This window comes from Tetrao urogallus (genome assembly GCF_951394365.1).
Source record: "Tetrao urogallus genome assembly, chromosome: 9".
NCBI classification, from domain to species: domain Eukaryota; kingdom Metazoa; phylum Chordata; class Aves; order Galliformes; family Phasianidae; genus Tetrao; species Tetrao urogallus.
In genome coordinates, this window is record NC_136822.1 from 20498516 (window position 1) to 20519374 (window position 20859).

Sequence of the window (20859 nt, forward strand, 5' to 3'; positions counted from 1 at the left end):
AGATGCACAGCGGGAGCACGGTGCTCCACTCTGTGTGTGCAGATATGCAGGGGTGTGGGTTTGGTAGCACAGGAGCCAAATTCTTTAGTTTCTCTAAATGCAAAGCACCTTTTGACTTTTGGTAAAAATTAAACACTTGGAAGGTTTGAGTGAAGCTGGTTTTAATTTATAATAAAAATGAGGACACCATTGCTGATAATTGTACAAAGCCTCCAAAGAGCTCCATTGCTATGTAATCCCAGCAAGCTGGCAATGTATTTTAATGTATTTATTTGATTATGCATTCATTCATCTATTCAGTCATTCATTCAGACACTTGTTCATTCATCCCTGTCCCTTTGCAGGAAGAGAACATAAGCCAGCAGTGGCATACTTCTTCACTGTCCTGATTTACAGCCGTGGCTCTGAGTTGGTATCAATAAATCACTTTGGTCCTCTTCAATCCAGCCCTATCCCTCATTAATAATGGGGATTTGAAGGAAGGATTAAAAATCATATCAGATCATAGATAGATAGACAGATATGCGTATTAGTTGCAGCACTTTAATCAAAATGCTGACTTATTGGATTTCTTTTTATTTAAGACCTTTCGTATTCATGTTTCTCTAGGTCTTGCAATTATTTCCACAATCTCTGACTTTTTGTTAACTAGACCCTTGACTTCACTAGCAGAACTGATTGAGGAGGTACCTGGTGCTGTCCTGGTACCTGCCCAGGTGGATGCAGAGCTCTAGCAAGACTGGCACTCGCATCTCTCTTCGTTGCCTGTATTTCGTAGTATTGTAGAATGGTTTGGGTTGGAAGGGACCTCAAGGATCATCAAGCTCCAACTTGCCTGCTACAGGCAGGGCTGCCAACCTCCACATTTAATACTTGACCAGGCTGCCCAGGGGCCCGTCCAACCTGGCCTTGAATATCTCCAGGGTCAGGGCATCCACAATCTTTCTGGGCAAAATTTCATGGCTTCTTACCATCTTCTGGCCTCGGGAAATATTTATTTAACAATGCCTTTCTGGAGGGCCACTTCTGGTAGGCAGCAGCTGGATGAGCTGTACCTGGGATTACCTCAGCATTACTCCTCCCAGCCTAATCGCATGCCTTTTATCTGCTTCTGAGTATGCATGAACACAGGAGGATGTTCTTTGAAAAGGGACTGAAAAGAAGGAGAGGGCTCATTTTTGAGCTGGGATCACTCGCTTTCTGACAGCTGCAGGAACACTTTTTCTTGCATATCTCTGAAATACCCTTAATTATTCTCACAGACAACTTGCAATGTAATTGCGTCCCTAAACTGTTAACCTTGAAAAAATATTTGACAATGTACTAACATCTCAGAAACTTGTTATTCCAGGGAATATAATAAACCCATAAATATCCTAGCTTCTCTCAGAAGTCCCAGAATAATTCTTTGTTGTCAGTCTTTTTGTTCCCCTCAATTTTTTGTTTTGACCTGGTAGCAGGAGATGCTGGAGAGAAAGAGAGCATGTTAAAAGGAGTAATAATAATAATAGCAAAAAAGCAGTTTGAAAATGTAGTTATGTATCATATATAACACCTCCTACAAAAGGAGATGTCCCTTGTCGTCTTCTCACCATTTCTGTGCCTGGAGGGCACTGGAGGATGGAGCCACTTAATGGCAATATGGGACGGAGCTGGTCCCTGGTAAACAAAACCAACAACACTGCCATTCCAGTGCTCTCCCCCTGCCTCCCTCCCCTCCTTCGCATGTGAGGTTTGTGTGTAGCTGCAAGTGCTGCTTCTTAAATAAACACCTCCTACTTTAAAAGAATTACAATGCCATATAGGCTGACAATGTGCTTAAATGCCATGCTCGCTTTGGCAGAGAAAATGAGAAATTGAAGATACCTGCATTTCTCTGACATCAGTGACCTTATTAAAGTCACAGAAATCCCAGATAACTGAATAACTTTAATTAAAGTTATTAAAATTTCTTTTATGTGTTAGTCCTTACAAGCTCAGAAGCTCTGTTATGTTCAACATGCTGGCATGGGTGGCTGTTGATAAAAGAGATGCTCCTCTTCCAGGCCTGTCTGCTGCTCTTACCATGCAGCCATTTGAAATCACTAGGAAAAAATAATCATAGGCTTAAAAAAGCTAAAGCAGACAGGCTGCTTCAGATTATTTCAGTATGTGCGTTTGCTATCACAACCAAATGTTCCCATTAAAATAATAGTCTGATATTTTTTCTTCCTAAAATAAGGTTCCAAACCGAAGGATTAGACTAAGGCAAACTCAGAAAGAGGGTTTGGATCTGGGTTCAAATGTGCATTGGAAATTGTGGAAACCCTTTCGTCTGAGGCCTTCAGTATTTTAGTAATAACGGTTTTCCTAAAATTACATGTTCTTTATATATTTCTGTATCAGGGATTAACTATGTAGCTTAGCAGAAAACAGAAAAGGAGATCATTATTTTATGATTTAATTTAGAGGAATTTGATGGCTGGGGATCAGTAGGGAAAACAAGCACAGCTGCATTACTTAGTATATTCTAATGGGAAAATAATTTCCACGCTGTTCCTCCCTTATTTTCAGCACGTTTGTAGGTATTTCTCTCATATTGGGATCTAGCAGCTCAGAATGCTTGAAAAGTGCGAGTCTGTTTTTCACTAAAGGAGCACATCCTCACTTAGTTTGGATTGCCCTTCAGCTTTTATTTGCTCATCTTCATACAAAAATGGTGTAACCATGCTGGTAAAATGACTTTAGTATGTACTTGGGAACTTGTGGCATGTAGACCAAAATCAATTCTCAACAGATCACAGGTACTTGTAAAACTTGGCCGTCCTAGAAATGCTTCACAGCCTGGACAGTATTTTTTGCCTTACAACAAATCTTTGAGGTAGGGAACCGCTTTTGCAGAGAGCGGAAGGTCAGGGGGCAGAAGGTGTCTGAGGTCATTCTGGAAATGCTTGGCACAGCAGGGTGGTGAACCAGCATCTTCCAGACCCTTCAAGCTTCAGCTTCCTCTTTCGATGCAGCTTTTCCCCCCCAGACACAGCGTCCTCTTCAATCCCTCCTAATGCTAACAGCTGACACTTTATGTGGCTTAAACTGTTTAAACCATCCACCATATTGCAACGCTTACCAGGAAAATAGCAGGGCTGTTGTGTCTACTCTGAGCATTTCCTCACCCGTGGTATTGCATTTCGAAATGCTGGATTTCCTCTTTGAGGAGCAGATTTGCACGACTTGCTCTTTATCACACAATAGAACTCTTAGAGGAGCTGCTTTTTTACCTCTCCCAAGATGTAGCAGAAGACTGAGATGCTAAAAACAGCTTTTCAAAGATTCAAATTAACACTGACCGAGCCAATTTCACCTGGACATAATACTGGGATCGTAACATGAACCATCGCCAAATATCTGAGAGCTTGTGGGGGGTGTTTATGGAATCTTTTTAGAACATCAGCCATCTCTAAAATAAATGCAATTAGTGCTTGTTACCCTCCTGTCTAATTCTGGTACCAGATTTTATCACTTTGACCAAAAATATCATCTGATTCAAATACATCTATTCCTCACTTAGCTGAATGTTATCTCACACCAGCTCAGTGGTTGCTAGCTGTTCATTCAGGCTTTTGCTAGATACTTCCAAATATGTTTTAAAGCATGAGATTTGTTTCCAAACGATTAGCAACGACTCTGCAACTTCTTATTTGCTTAATTTATTTATTTTTTTTACTAGTTGAGTCAGCAATTTCATCATCGTTGCAATACCAATCAGAGCAATATGTCTGCTCCAGGAATACCATTGGCTCAGTGATGCGTCTGTCTGCATTGCCAGCTCCTTTCCTAGAGGCTTGTTTTTTTACACGGCATTCTATTCGTCCTGTGCATGCCACAGCTGCATATTGAAGCAGCACAGCAAAGGCTTTGGGGATTTCCCAACAATAAAGTTAAAATCTCTTCCCTGGTTAGTATTCAGCAGCACTATACCATTTAGCAGACATTTTCCCTTCTCCCAGTTTTCAATAGAATGCATTTATCAGCGTGGAGTAGCAATCAACATGCATTTGCTTGTGTATTTATTTAAGTCAGCTGTGTACTTCCTCATTATTTGCAGTTTTTCCTCCAAAAGTCTTTGCTTTCTGTTTCTCCTTCATGGAAACTCCAGCTAGAGTATATTCTACAAAATAATATATTCTTCAGACCCCCCCAAGTGTGATCTGAAGTAGCTGTCCTACTATGTAATTAGGCTCTTAATGGAGAGCATGGTCTGGTTAAGAAGAGCCAAAAAATGTCTATTTTTATTTGTCGGAGAGCCTTTTTCAAGAGGCCAAAGGCTTGAGGCTTCAGAACTGACAGTTTATGTATTTCACCAAAACTAAGATTCTCCATCCAGTGAAATTATTCTTAAAGCAGTTGGGTTAAAAAGAGAATAAGTTCCAGCTGATTCCATTGCCTGTGGCTTTACTGTCAGAACTGGGGTGTTGAATGAACAGTCATAGGAGGACTATGAGGAGTGGGAGCAAAGGCTGCATGAGAAAGGACTGCAACAACCTCCTGGCTTCTCAGGGACAAGATTTCACTTCTGTCAACGATGCAATGCATTGTTCTCTCAGATAGTAATGTTTCTCCAGGGTAAAGGAAACAAAACCACACTATCCTTGAGTAAAGGAATTAAATTTGCTTTATCTTATTAGTTCATATGGAGCTGAGTTCATTAGTGACTTTCCACTGCTGCATCCTTCTTACTGAAGTCAGTGATTATATTTCCTCTCTAAAGCAAGCTTGCAAGTTTCTACACAGTATTGTGGCAAAGTTTCAGAAGCTTTGGGGCAGAGTGGCTGGCAGTGTTGGCATGTGAAGAATGCATCCTGAAGGCAAGAGCCAGATACCTACATCCCTTTACAAACCGTGCACCAAACCCTGCAATGCCTTGGCTATCCCACAGGCACTTGGGATGGGACGTAGAGGTGAGGGTCCAACTTGGACATCTTCCAGAAGAGATGCCTTTCTAAGTCTCCAGAAAGGCCAGTTACGAAGGCTCCCCAGGGATGGGAACTGAAAGGAAAAAGGGTACAGCCAGACTCTATGAGAATAGCCTAAAATTCAGATACAGTTCAAGAAACTAAAGGAAGTTGAAAATTTTACAACAAACTACCACGTGACTAAATCATTCCTGAAAAGAAGCAAAGAAATCTTGAAGACTTTCCTTTCCAAATCAAAACTCCCATAGTCTTAAGTGAGACCAGGGACAATCCTTCAGACCTAGTAAAATACATTACTTCTATCCATACTCTTAATAATTACTATTAATCATTCTCTTACAAAGCTTGGAATGCCTGAAGACCCAGTCCATGTAGGCATTTCTTTATGAATTATAGATGTTGTATAATGTAAATTATGTATATAACAAATCTTTCCCAGGCAAATGAATTACTACAGAAAGCTACCAGCCCATATCAGACTTGCTTATGTCAACCCTGGCAATGTTCTATCCTTACACTCAAGGACATTACAAGAGAACTCCCGAGTTGGTCCAAAAGGATTAGGAGAGCTGATGGAGTAAAAAAGAAATCTCCAAAAAGCTGATATTTACTGCAATGGTGTATAGAAAGGAAAGTAAACAAACGTGGCTTCATTACACAGCTCAGTACACTCAGCAACTGATATGTAGCCCCTATTCCCCGGCCACGTACAAATCTCATCACTGATTTCTGTCCAGGAAAGACAATAAAATAAGCATGTATGTTGCCAAAGTGAAGTTTTAAGAGTGATAACTTTAAATTTCTTATTAGGGATAAGGTAAGATTTATGGATAATATACTGATTGATAAATATATTTAGACAGTAAGTATTTTTGGCTTTAGGCTGGAATCAGAAAGCTTGGTGTAAAGAAAGACTTTTTTTTTAAAGGTTTTGTGAAACAAAAAATAAATCTAACTTATACTTTCAAAGAGCCCTCTGGCTGTATAAAGGATGATGCCAGTGACAGTGAAAAAAAAATTTGCTTATATCTACAATGCTCCATTATTTTCTCATTAACTTGAGTTTTAAAGGAAATCATATTAGTGCCTCCAGAGGATAAGCTATATAAACAAGAGCTACAAATTTATCTGTGCATTAAAATGAATGCTATGGTAACCAGTTTGATTGCTTTGGAGGCGATTTAAAAACCTAAAGGGTGTATTATCTTAAGGTAATCTCACCCTTGTGTCCCTATATATATCTCATACTTCTAATCTTGTGGGATGGTGCCTAGCTAATAATACCTTTGTCTGGTCTGTTCTACCACAACAGAAACGTGCTTCCTTAAGCTTTCTTAACCAATGTGTTGTTTAAAGTTGATTTCCATCACTCTGAGTCGTCAGTTTATTTTTGGAGAAGGTGTAGAGATGTATTTCTTTGGGCATTAGAAAAAGTTTCGTTGGCAAGTGCTTAGTGCAGCAACACGAGTCTTGTTGGAGCATCCTTCGAGGCATCCGGAAGGGGCCAATTTTGTATTGGTGGTGGACATTCAGTGCCCGTGTATCAGTACCTTACCTGCTTGTTTTTCCAGTCTTAACACAGGACATGCAAATAGTTGTAAACCATCCTGATGCCATTTCTCCTTTGGCCATGTCTTGGATGTGTCTTGCCAAGGTTCCTCCCAATTCAATCTTTCTTTTCAAGTCCCACGTCTGTGAATTTACTGGAGAGATTAGGCTTGCTTTAGAGTACATCAATAATTTTCAGGTCTTCACAGCGATGTTCTCCCATTGAAATGTCTTTACCTGGTAAGAAATTCCTGTGCATTGACCTGTAGATGGCTGTGGTGAACCAAGGTATGAATACAGGCACTGCACAGCATGTGAATGCAGATGTGGAGACAGGATCCAATTATTTGCATTGCAGATGATGTACTTGCTGAAAAGCTCACATCCAGTTGTCTCTAAAGCAATAATTTTGGAAGTGAAGGTATTTTCCATTATTCGGGCCTGAGCCCTTCAGGAGCCTACTGCCTCTTCGAAGAACCTCACATCTTATGCAAGTTGGAGGAAATCAGCACATCAGTGCGTTCACTTCATGCCTTCAATTAGTCAGGGAAGTGGGAACAGCTGGCTTTCCAGTAGCGTGTTTTTCACTCAATCACAGCTCTCCTTACACTCTCTATTGCAACACTATTATTTCCTATTAGTCATTTTGCTACACGAATTACAACACGCTGACACTGTAGAGTGATTTACAGATGGAGACAGTGATACCTTATTAAGAGAAAATGACTTTGCTTCTGAATGCCTAAGTCGGCTCCTAAGGGCTGGCAAAGACTTCTCAAGGTCACAGTCAGCTTTGTATGGCACTTACATACTGTTCCTGGTGTGAATTGCCTCTGAACATGCCTTCACCTGTCAGCTCCATTGAGATGTTTTTGAATGTCATAAACTCCTACATCTTGAGGCCAAGTGTTGAAAGAATCCCTATTATTATCACTACGCTGTCAGCAACAATATCAACAGTTAATAAGTGATGATAGGGATATAAATGCCTGGTTCCTGTGTACAGCTTGTCATTTGCAGTCAGATCTAACGCAGCTAAAGGAGAATCTGGAGGGAAGAAAAAGGATAAAAATCATGTCTTCTGAGAAATGCTTCTGCAAAATGGCATCCATGTTTAATTCTGCTTAATCTTTTCTAACTTCAGTGTGCTCTGTTCATTTAAAAAAAAAAAAAAAAGGCAAAAAAGCATGAGGCAGTGGGCATGTACATGTGTAATGAGGACTATTTAAATTCCAGCTGGGCAGACTCGAGGAGCTGAGCTCCAGCTGTTCAGGAGCTCTAGCGCTGACTTACAGAGCAGAGGGTGATTCAAAATAAGCTCTATATATATACATGGCCACATCGCTGCACACAGTTATCACATCATTTGTACTTCTCTTCCTTGTGTTTTGCCTTATGCCACTTGCTAGGTTGCATAGGTCTGTTAAATATCTTTGGCAGGAAATCTCCTTCTATTATGCGTACTGTGTATGGTTTTTCTCTTACAACACATTAAACAGCCCGTGTAAGAAGAGTTTGTGAAATATTGATACCGTACCAGGAATGAAAGTGCACAGGGAACAGACAGAATATTACATGATGTGGTGAGGCAGCCCCACGTCTCAGTGAGATGTTTGGATAAATAGTTCTGTAGAAATCCTGCAGCTTGCTGTATATAAAGTCGATCTCAGGCGTTTTCGTGCTCGCTGTGGTTATCTTTCCCAGATTTTCGTTTCTGAGCATAAGCTGATAGCAAAGCTTCTACAAATTATTTAAGTGAGAGGTTCCGCTCTGTTTTTAAATGGGAGACATGGTTCCTTGTTGCAGTAATTCTGAGAAGTAGGGAAAGCCAGCCTTCCCTGCTTCAAGCTGATCTCTTTGCAGAATTCACTGGCCAAGTTTTCAGTAAATTTTTCAATCAATCATTCCTTTCAGCTGAGAGGCCACGTGGTGCTGGGTTTTGCCATGTCAGCTGATTCCATCACCTTGCATATGAACTTACTCCTGCACGTCTTTGAGGCTTTGTAACTCAACGTTGCCTCCACTTGACCGTGGGCAAATCAGCAAGCAAAGCACGAAGCTGAAGAAGATGCTAATTCTGCCCACTGTGAACAAATGGCAACAGCTAGGTGCAGGCCTCCCAGTCCCAAAACAGAGCTTAATTCTACCTCTTCCTCTTCAGTTTCATTTTTTTCTCTGTGGATAAGGGTCAGAGCCCACTGTGTCCTGCAGCCCAGGCTTTGTGCTTTGTGTTGCCAACTTCATATTATCAGCTCTTTTCCTTTGACTGAAGTCAAATATCAAACTGACAATGAGTCCTTCATCTATTAGAGCATGAGTCAGTAAGAAAGAATATCTTTGTGGTTCTTAGGAAATAATTGGGCAACGCTATAGCAGGACCTCCTAAGAAAACCGTGGTAACAGGCTTTCAAAGCAGAAAGGGGGGAATTGTTTCACTGGAGCCTTTAAACAGTTATATCTGCAGCCTTCAGGTGAACAAACGGCACATGGGCAGCAAGGAATAAATCAGGAATTTCTTCATCTGTATTGCTCCTGTCCCGAGCTCTACAATTTTGCATACAGTTTTGAGCATTTCAAACTTTGAAGTTATTTTTATCATCTGAGAAGTAGCTTCCACATAAAGAGTGGTTGCTAATGTATTATAAACTAGGATTAGCTTAATTAGGGACTTCACAAGAAAGTAATGACTATTTAAGCCCTGAAAACAAGCTAATTATTTTGTATCACATTGTTGCTAACACTGTCCTCGGTTCTCTGTAGGTGAATGTTCAAAAAGATGTATGGCTAATTAAGAGAGATCCTCCAATCACTTCACCAATTTTTTCACAATACACTAAAATTTGTCTAATATGCAACACTTCCTATGTATATACATTGCTACTCAAGTTAATTGATAGCATGATTCAGTGCTTTCTTTGAGGTTATATCACCATCAAAGCCACTGGTAGGGTAGCAGGGGATCCAACAGTGCTTTTACCCAGCTGAATATCCCATTACTTGTGCCACATACTTTCCTTATTTTTTTAACTTGCTTTCACACAATCCATTCAGAAATGTGAAATAAATCCAGTAGTACCTGAAGGTCTGAAAGAGCGTATCTTCCCAATGGTCCTTATCCTGCAATTCCACTGCACAGTGCTGTGCTTGGAACTTATGTTCTACATCAGATGTTGAAAGTGAGAGCCCCGTAAAATCTATGTGCTTAATAATATAATGCAATGTAATGTCATCTTATGGCAGATTTCTGTAACTGATGTATTTAAAAGCATAGGGAATATCTCACATCTATTTCTGACTCTTGCCTTTTCCCTTTCTGTATATGATAGTTGCCTTTTCTTTAAAAGCATTTCTTTTTTTTTCTTTTTTTTTTTTTAAGCATCTTCTGTTCTTACTTTTCCTATTCAATGTTTTTCATTGTTACGCTGCCTCACTTTATCTGTCCTTTTCATTCCTTCAACAGTTTTCACATGCATTCATATACATCTTGTATTCCAAGATCTCACTGATGTATTTGCAATTAATGACTCAATTCATCCTGACACACAAACTCTTTCAAAGTGATGATAAGAGGTTCCTGATGAGATAGCAGATTTCCATAAAAGAGCACTGGAACTGGGGCAACCAAACTCAGTTCTACTTCTATCAGGCACACTGGCTCTGGTTCACCTTAAATTTCCCATGACGTTAGTTGATCCGAATCTCTGCAGTCCCACCTTCAAAACAAAGGATATTGTGATACATGTAGAGGGATGTGATATGAAAGTATATGATGTCAATAAACGTAAATATATCTATCTTAAATGGAACAATGCAGGCATAAGCATTCTGTGCCATCCAAATGGCTGACAGAAGATGATTATGCCATTATTAAGCATCTAAGCAGCTTCTGCTGCGAGGTACCGTCCGTTCAAAACCATTAAGCTTCATTAGAGAGCTGGTGCTTTTTAAAGAGCCCCTCTGAATGTCCCAGTTGAAGGCCCCTTCAATAAGGACTGATAGCATTGCAGCTCAGCTGCGTACCCGCTTGGGCTTTTATTCCATCTTGAATTTCCCAGGGTATCATCTTATCTAATCACTGCTTGGCAACGCTGGCCCCAGAAGAAATCTCCCATAGAAAATGAGAGTTCATGAGTCTGTCTCCTGAATGAAAATACTGATGAATAGTAGCACGTTGCAGTCAGCTCACCGGGAAAGGCAGAAGGCTCTGAAGGAGCAGAAATCTGTCTCTTAGCTTAATTTTGTGTCGGGGCTTCTTTAGGTCTCGACTGTCCCAAGCCCTTGAAGGGCTATTAAGGGGGAAGTCACAAAAAAATTCTTTTTCCTTCCCAGAGCAACAGCCAGGCAGCAGTTAAACCTGTGTGCAAGCAGCTGCCTGACGGTTCAAGCTGCTTCTTCTGCCATTCCCATGCCATTGCCATTTATTACTGTCATAACTTGATGCTTATTAATTTGGTGTTCAATGTCTTGATCATAAAACAAATCCCAGCCTGCATTTATGATCAGCTTAATCATCACCTTCCCATGAGCTGAGCTTCATGCACGGGGCAGCCCTGGCAGCCCACCTTGGCTCCAGCCCCTTCTCCTGCGCCTCAGGCTGATGAAACAATTAGTTTTTTTATATCTCTTATTGACATTGTGATCCCAAGAGCATGGTTTGAGTTAAATATTTGCTTATTATAATTGCATGTTCCACATGCTAGAAGCAATTTCCGTGTTATATTACTGGTACAACACTCTGCACTGTGGAACTCTCTCTAATAAGGAATGAAACTCAATCAGACCAGAGTTATTCATGGGAATGACTAACGTTGCTTGATATATCATCTGTAATGCAATAAAGGGAGTGTTTGCTACAATGCTGTTACATCAGGGACAAGCATAACCTATCTGTTATCCATCACTTCAATCACAGAAATGTTGTGACCAGATTTAATTACATCTTAGGATTTTTTTCCAAATTACATCTTAAAAAAAATCATCAGTTTAAATGTCTTTTTTTCCACAAAGCTGTGAATGTCACCAAGAAAGTTTGCTCACACTGCCTTCCCATCACAAGCAGCAGCAATGCTGGTTGCAGAACACAACCTCTCAAAGCGATGCTATGCGTTATGGATGGTATTGCATCACTTTTCCAAAAAAGGAATTTATAAAAATAAAAGCATTTCCAAGTCAAACACATGAAACGTTCTTCATGGGAGGTTTTTCATAAATGCAGCTTTGGGGGAATGCCCATAATAGCTCTATTACACATTCTTATGCTTGGAAAACTGATTTCGGAATCTGAAAATGAATTTATCTGGGCTTTTTTCAGCAGTAGAAATAGGCATGAAATACATTTGCTTTTGACGACAGGAAATAACTTTTGTCCATAAGTAACTTCTAGGTCTTTAAAGTTCACGGAGAACAGCCTTTACCTTAAAGCACGAATGCACCCTGGCCAAGGGGACAATGTGACATACAAAGGAGGTGACCCTGCAGTGCGACAGATCTGAATGCACGGAGTACAGATGGAGCATCTCGGAGGGATGTGGTCTGAGGAATCACAAGGTGAGCCAGAGTGGGCTGTTTTCGGCCTTGGAGTAATGTAAAGGGAGCACACTGCAGTCTTATGGGAGGGGGAGAAAGATGAGAGAAGAGAAAGTGAAAACAGGTCACGTCCTCTGGCCCCAGAGGAGGAGTAGGAATAGCCTGGGTAGTACTGAGAGCACCTGAAGAAAGGACAGAGAACTCACTGTGTGAGGGAAGAACTTTAAAGGAAATCCTCTCTTCTTATCAGCAGAAAGACTGTGTGTGTGCAGCCACCCCACGGATCCAAGGGAAACTGTGTGAGATGGATGGGGCTGGTGGTCCCAGGCATATCCACCTCCAGGTAAGAGGAGAGGACTGTGCCCCAGCCTACTGAGCTCCTCGGGGTGCTTTGATAGCACGAAAGAGATTTCACGGGTGATAACAAGCATTATGGCAGTATAAGCCCGACAGCAGGTTGGGTATTAGGAAACATTTATTCTCTAAAAGAGCAATGATGCAGTGGCACAGCTGCCCAGAGAGTGGTGGGGTTACCATCCCTGGGGGTGCTCCAGAACCATGGGGATGTGGCACTGAAGGATGTGGAGTGGGCTGGGGTTATGCTTACGTATCTGAGAGGTCTGTCCCAACCTTCGTGTTCCTGCGATTCTATGACCTAGAAGCCATAAATAGGACTGGTCATGTATGGGAAATGTTTGGGGGGTTATGAGTTAATGCCAGTATATCTGAAGCATGCAAAGGATTTACTAGAAGGTTTCTAACTTGTTTCGTGAAAGGCTTTTTGACTAGTTAGCATTTCCTCCTTGAGACATCGTGGCTCCTTCTAAACCGATTTTCAGAGAGAATGTATTGATCCTATTTCTATTTCTTTATTGAGTTCTCTTAGGCGCATTCAGAACAGGAAAAAAAAAAATATATATATATATATATATATAAATTTACTGTCTCTTGCTTCTATTGACAGCTTATAAAAATTGAAATCCAGCAAGGTTGCTTTGCTGAACTGTGTCTTGCTAGATTTGCAATACCTCTGCCCTCCCTCTTTTAAATCTCCACAGTTTGGCTGATGATCTTTCAAGTGAGTGAAGATAATCCCACAGCAGATTTTGGGATTCTCACAGAACATGTTAAGGTTTTTTCTTAAATCTTCAAAAAATTATACCCAAAGTCATGGACTTTTTAAGAAGTTTTAAAAGCGATTGAAAGAAACAGCTATTGACAACCAGCAGGATTCACACTATGTTTGCTTACAGTTTTGTTTTATGCATATATAGACCTTAAAACTCATTTATTCACATTAGTGACACGAATAACCGAGGGCACGATTTACAATGATTTGTCATCCAGGATTAGATTTTAAAAAAGTTTAATTACTTTTTCATTAACCACAGTTAATGATGGCCTTGTTAACCATCCTAAGGTGACGCCAAGAGCTATTAGCTGTATTAAGGGCCAGCTGCAAGAAAATTACTACTTTTATAATCCCTAGAATGAGTTAGAATGTTTTCCTCCTTTGAGAAAACAATATTAAGGTATTTAGATATGTATTAAAATCTACCCAGAAGACAGAGTTTGAGAAAAACCGATTGTGTAATAAAAATAACTGACTAAGTTTTGCACCACTCACAGTCAGACCTAAAGCATTGAAGATCATTCTGAAGAATCATAGAATGGCTTGGGTTGGAAGGGACCTCAAGAATCATGAAGTTCCAAACCCCCTCCTGCAGGCAGGGCTGCCAACCTCCATATTTAATACCAGACCAGGCTGCCCAGGGCCCCATCCAACCTGGCCTTGAACACCCCTGGGGACGGAGCATCCACAACCTCTCTGGGCAGCTGATTCAGCACCTCACCACTCTCTTGGTAAAGAACTTCTCCCTGATATCCAAACTAAATCTTCTCTCCTTCATCCTAAAACAATTTCCCCTTGTCCTCCCATTATCTACCCTTTCAAAGAGTTGAAGAGATCCGTCTTGTGAAAGGAGTGATCTACAGAAGGTAAATACATGGAGGAACTTTAAAATCAAAACCAAAACACACCATAAAGAAGATGTTAAGGAGGAAATAGAAATGATTTTTTTTTTCTAGAAAATCATTTCCTTCTCATTTGCAGAAAGGGGATTTAACATTAAAGATAAAATAAAAATATTCAGAAGTAATTGTGTAGATGTAGACTGCCATAAGATGTCTATTTTGGACAAGTGGGATGGATGGGACTATTGAAATAGGTGAGAAATGGGACTGCTCAGTAACTCTAAACCTCAAGTGTTGTAGCTGTGGATGTAAACAGGAATTTGGGAACTGAACTTTTAGCCCGTTTTGTTAAATTTTGACCACAATCTTTGTTCAGTGTAAACCAGTCTCTGGGCAGCCTGGTCTGGTGGTTTGCAACCCTGTGCATAGTAGGGGGGTTGAAACTAGATGATCACTGTGGTCCTTTTTATCCCAGGCCATTCTATGATTCTATGGTGAACAAACTGAAATTGTGTAACTGCTATGTAAAAATGAAAGTATTGTTTTATTAGGAAAAGGAATTCAGTGTCATTCTAAACCACGACATAATTTCAACATCTGTCCAAAGTATCTGTGGGAAAAGCCATTTTCCAAGGACTAAAACAGTTTAGCTTCCTTCTATTTATTTTTTTAATATCATCATAATATATATAAGGCAACCCTGATCTGTTAGAAACTCAAACTGAATGTTGTCTCAAAAAGTAAATGTTAAAAAAAAAAAATTAGAAATACTTTTTTATGTTATGCAACCCTTTAACCTCTTTTTTTTTTTTCTTAAATGAAATTGTAGCGAAGTTGATGCAAACTTGACACCAACACCAAGCACTTCTATCCAAACTTCAACTGAAACTCCGAGCCAAGCAGGTTGGATGACAGGCACACCAACACCAACCTTGGGAAGAGCAACTGTGAATGTGGGGAACCTTTCAACACAGAAAAGAACTGTGGAAAAATGAAGATAAGTAGCATAAACTGGATGCATGGTGGCCTTTCCGTTGATAGGAGTTTGTCTGCGTGAGGATGCCCTATATGCATGCTGGCAGCTCAGTGCAACTCATTGAGGGGGGGTGCACCGCAGGACATTTCCCCATCCAAGTCTGTTCTGGAAGGGCAATATTTCACTGAGAGAGAGAACATGCACTTTGCAAGTGCAAAGAGAAGCGTAAGACCCTCTTAAATGTCTGGCCCCAGGCAATCTGTTTCCTTTCACAGGGCTGCTCTTGAAGCAGGTCTGCAAAGACTTATCGCTTCCATCTGCGCCACAGAGACGAGGGCACCGTTCTCACCCCAGTTCCATACAGACATCCCAGAACTGTTGACAGCTGCCACAGCCCCATAGCAGAATATTCCTGCATGTCTCAGCAAGCTTCCCAAGCTGCACACATGGGGATGTGCAGCCTGCACACCCCCTGTGCAGGCGGCTCCTGGGTACCCAACCGTGTGTTCTCCTTGTTGGGAAATGGAGAACCTTCCTCCATTTCAGCAGCTCCTCTATCAAATGGCACCCCAAAAAAGATAGCTGGGAGATTCACCCATATTCAGTTCTGGGGCCCCCAACGCAAGAAGGTCATGGAACTGTTGGAGAGGACCCAGAGGAGGGCCACAAAAATGATCAAAGGGCTGGAGCACCTCCCCCAGGGGAACAGGCTAAGGGAGCTTGAGCTTTTCAGCCTGGAGAAGATTCTAGAGGGACCTTATAGTGGCCTTCCAGAACCTCCAGAGGGCCTACAGATGGCAAGATGGAAAGAGACTTTTATAAGGGCAAATAGTGACAGGATGAGGGGAAACAGTTTTAAACTGAAAGTGGGTATACTGAGGCTAGATATCAGGAAGAATTTCTTTACTGTGAGGGTGGTGAGACATTGAAACATGTTGCCCAGTGAGGCTGTGGATTACACCTCCCCAGAGGTGTTCAAGCCCAGGCTGGATTGCTGTGAGCATCCTGGTCTAGAGAGAAGTGTCCCTGCTTATAGCAGTGGAGTTGGAACTATGTGATCTTAAATGTCTCTTCCAAACCAAACTGTTCTGTGATTCTCTCCAGATGCATATTGGTGGCAGAGCGTAAGTGCTACACATCCCCTTCCCAAGCAGCACCTGGAGACACTTCCAGAAGTCTCTGCCTGGACACATGCTGCTGGACCAAACCTTCCTGTTGTAAAGCAAAGTACTAAAAGAAGCCGAATTCATGGAAGGAGAAGCACTTATTTAGGTAAGGAGGCACCAACACTGTGTTTGATTTCTTGGTACAAATAATTAAGCCAACTTCACTTATGTGACTCTAAGATTTCTAGCTGAATTATTGAAACTTTAAAATTCTACCACAATGAATGAGTATATTCCTCTACCTTCACTTTGATTTTTTTATCTGATAAAATCGATCTATTTTGATCGATATAAAAACAAATATTTGAGCATAGGAAATACATGGTTTGCTCCTTATAGCGTTTCAGTGCATGATTACTTTTGTGTTCGTGTCAGTGTGCTGAACACAAAGCATGGAAGGAGCAGAAGCAAAGGTGCACCATTACCACAACCCTGCCTCACCTTCTCTGAGCTGACATGACAGCTTTAATCACGCTCCTTTCAGGCTGTGCTTTGGCAGTAGAGGTATTGATAAGGCTATGCAATAGGAGAGCAGTCTCAGTGATCTGTCTTATGAAAATTTAGGCTTTTGTTCCTCCTGTTAGCAATAGTAGGTGTCTGTCTATCATTCGTTAATCAGTCCTTGCTGGATACTAGAGTGGAAAGAAGGAAGGCACAGATTTCACAGCTAGGCAGAAATGTGGGGAAAGAAGTGTAGCTGCAGCCTTCTGGGTACACAGTGTGCTCTCACAGAGATGGGAGGGGAATGTAGGGCAAACTGTCTGCAGGAACCACGGGTCTCAGCCCTGCAGGTACCCTTCCAGGTTACTTTTTCCAAATTTCCTCCTATCTGTGCAAACCACAGCTTAGATAACCCAATGTGAGGTACTTCCACTGCAGAATAGTGAAGTCCCACATCTCAAAAACAAAACAACAAAAAAAAAACAACCAACAAACAGGGATTTGGCTTTTTCAAAAAAAAAAAAAAAAAAAAAAAGAAAAATTGCTCAGGTTCTGGTGAGAATAAATGGTGAGAATCAGGTTCCAATGGAGTAGGGTGGTGTCCAACATAGGCTGGGCTGAAGCCTCACTTCTACCCCAGTTCAGGGAAGATAAGGACACTGCACTAAGCCTTAGCAATTACTAGAGTGCACAGATGTTGGACACAAACTAGTACAATATCCTTAGGGAGTAAAATTGTAATTTTATGACCTATAAACCACAAAAAGAAGCAAAATTGGAGCCAATCACAGATGAAGATGCAGGAGAAAATGTGCCCTGCTAAGCCCCCTGCTTAATGTGCTGTATGCATATTCCAAACCAGAAGACTAAATTTAGCATCCTTGCCAAAATGACAGCAATGAGACTGGGAATGTGTCCCCCAGTGCTGGTACCATCACGTTTGGCAGCGTCGTGCTCACTCAACCCACCAGTTGTTCTGCCTAGGGCTCGTGTTGAGAACAGGGCACGGTGTGCTGTGTCCAGCACCTCCCAGAGCACATCAGGTTGTGAAAGATGGGAAGAAAAACCCCAGCAGCAACACTAGCGCTGCCCTGGGAATTTGTCATGGTGACACTGCTAGTACTGAGAGTCCTACACTGCAGTGATTGGTTTACAATAAAAATTACTCTGAATGCTGGATCAGAAAAAGGATGGTTCAGTCCATCAAATCACTGTCAGCTGCAAATTAGGTTGCCCATCCCTAGGCAATGGGGAATATAATTGGCTTTGTCCACTGCTGGTTTTATTTTTATCTCTTCTGTTAAAGTCGGACTCGTTCCTTGCTCGCACTGGTGCAAACAGAGAAAAAGCCATTGGTGCAGAAAGGCTCTTTCATTGCTAACACTGAGAATAAGTGGGGCAAGTTAGGCCTTTTTTCTAAAATTAGCCAAGGAGTCTTTGGGAAACTGCCTTCTCTTGGAGCAAGGTTACCTTAGTGGAAGAAAGAAAGAACAAATGGAGAATTTAGCAAAGGGGCTGCTGGCCTTACGCTGAGACAACCCTTCCACCACCAACGGTCCATGCTCTGGTTTGGTCCCCAGGGTTACATAGGAGGCAGAAATCCTTTCTAATCCTGCATGGCTCACATTTGCTTTAAAACCTGCTATAGTTTGCTGAACAAAGGATAGAAATACACGCATTTAATGCCTTCCTTCCTTCACCAGGGCTGATCATTTTGACACAGTCAGTTGTAAGGCAAATTTCTTGCAGTGTGATGTCTTCTATCATTGTACATAGAGTATATATGTTCTATGATAACATAAGATGAGGTTCTGAAGTAGTGTTGGACTGAGACATCATGGGCTTTTTAGGCTTCCCTGGGAACCTATGAGCAACCTGCAACCAGTGGTGTGTCCAAATGGTCAGGGTGTGCTGCTCTTGTTGCCAGAAGCACCAGAGCTGCAATGGAAGCAGTCTTCACCCCCATCATGTTGAGGGACAACTGCCAGTCATCTGTCTCCTTCATATTCACTGATGTTAGTATTCAGCTGTCTATAAACTCCAAATATCTCTCTCTTCCTCCTTATGCACAGATTAGAAGACTATGCCCTTCCCTGGATAGCAGAATGTTTTTAACACGTTCTCCTGCAGGGTGTGGTGAGACTCAGAAAAGGAGAAAATCCACTGAAAAAGAAGTTAATATAGTTGATTAAGTAGGAGCAGGGAACAAAGTCTATCATCTTAACCTGGAGAATTTGCTGCTCTCCTCACATGACTTTCTCTTTTTCTCATCTAACTTTAGTGCAATTTAGCAATCACCTGTGTACCTGGGAAATCTGCTTGGTGCTAAAGGTTTGCCTGAGCCCTGGTTCTGTGAGGATAAATGAGGACGTGTGTTGGGCAAGAGAAGCAGGAGGCAGCCAGATCTGTGCTTAGCTAACCCTCATCCCACCCAGTACACAAGAAACGTATCTGTGAAGAACTACTCATACAACTGTGCTCATCAGCAAAGATCAGTAATTGAGGGAAAAGACTGGACACCTATAAGGATTTACTGTGTCCCTACTCCTGCCGTGTTTGCTCCACCTTTGCACGTGTGCATGGATGGCAGAGAGGATGCCTCAGGGCTGCAACAGCCAGGAGCTTCAACCTGAAGCTCTAAGCAAAAGACGGGAGGGGAAAAAATCCAGAAAGCGGGATGCAGTGACGATGGAGGCTGACTGAGAAATAGCGCAGGTTTAGTTGTTTGTTATGGCACTATGATTATTGTTACGACTATGATTAATGTCACTGCTGTAATTACGATCGTCGTAATTAACGGTGGGTTCCTGGAGGTTCCGCTGCCGCGGCTGCGCGGTCGGAGCGCGCCCCCTGGGGGATCCGCGGGGACGCGCACTGCCATCGCCGGTGCGGAGTGGGGATGCGCCCCGCAACCCCTGGCTGGTCCCCCGCAGTCCCAGGTACACGCATTCAAAGGGCTTTCATTGCTATCCCGCCTTTATTCTCCTGGAAATGAAACAATTCCGGCAGCTAAGCCTGATAGACAAATAAAATGAAGAAATAAAAGGGGGGGGACGCTCAGCGTGAGGGCATTGTGCATCCACTGTGCTCCAGTGGGGTTGGAGAACCCAAAGCATCAGTGTCCCCTGAAGCTGGCTAAGCAGCTTGCCCTGCAACGTGGATCAGTCGAGAATGGCAGGAGATAAAAGGTTAATTGTTACTGTAGAAATAAATGTAAGCTTTCGTAAAGTTTCCTACACCTGGGCTGTGCTGTACAGGACTTCACTCAGTTTGAATAGCTCTATCACAAGGTTTGAAACATCTCCCCTCTGCTCTAAATTGCGACATGAAAATCAAAGCAAATCGTTTTACCTTTCTCTTTAATTGAATGCAGCTGCCTCCTTCTGCACTGCCTCGCAGTCACTTACAGATACGCAAAGAGTGGGTGAAAAAATGTTGCCATCTGCACTGCACACCAGAAAATCAACGTGTGTGTGCTCACAGGTTTTCAGCAGTTTTGCTGTTGAGCTGCTACATGTTTTAACCTGATGTAATGCTATATTTCAGCTGTAATAAAAAAAATAGGACCTGTGTGGTCAGGGGTAACTCTGAGGTTTCAGTAATGCAGCCCAGCAGCAAAATTGTTCTAGCAGGGAGACACCAGTTCTTTGTCCATCCTGTGTTGGATCTGGGAAAGCCCTGAAGTTTGGGAGCCTCCATAGCAGCTCTGCAAGGCTAGCCCCAAACTGCTTCAGCACAATCAGATTCCTTCCTAACAACAACTATCTCTTAAATGGCCCAGATTAACATTACACCCTGGGCAGCGTCACTTAAGGCTGTAATAATACCACCTCTGAAAGTTCAAGAAGGCAAAAATAAGGCTTTGTGCTGAGATGCAAACAGAATCCCTGGGCTGGAGGCTCCCCTGGCTTGGCAGGATAGGATGCACCCTTACCACTAGTTAGGTGAGAATTTGGGGCCTTCTGAGATCCCAAGTGAGTAGTGAGATCCCAAAGGTTGGATCTTCCTTTATAGCTTATTTTGGAAACAACAACACCAACAAAAAAACAATGTGAAAATCACCTGTTCAAATTAATAACACAGCAATGTCATGAATTCGTCACGTGTTGCTGAGCTTGGAGTATGAAGAGAGACAACCAGAAGTGTGTTCACACACATTGGTCACCAGCCTGGAACTTCCTGTCTGTAATATTATGTTCGTGCAGTATCCAACACGGAGGGAATCCTTGGCACTCCCACAGTGTAAATTATTATTATTAATCCTTATGTGAGACGA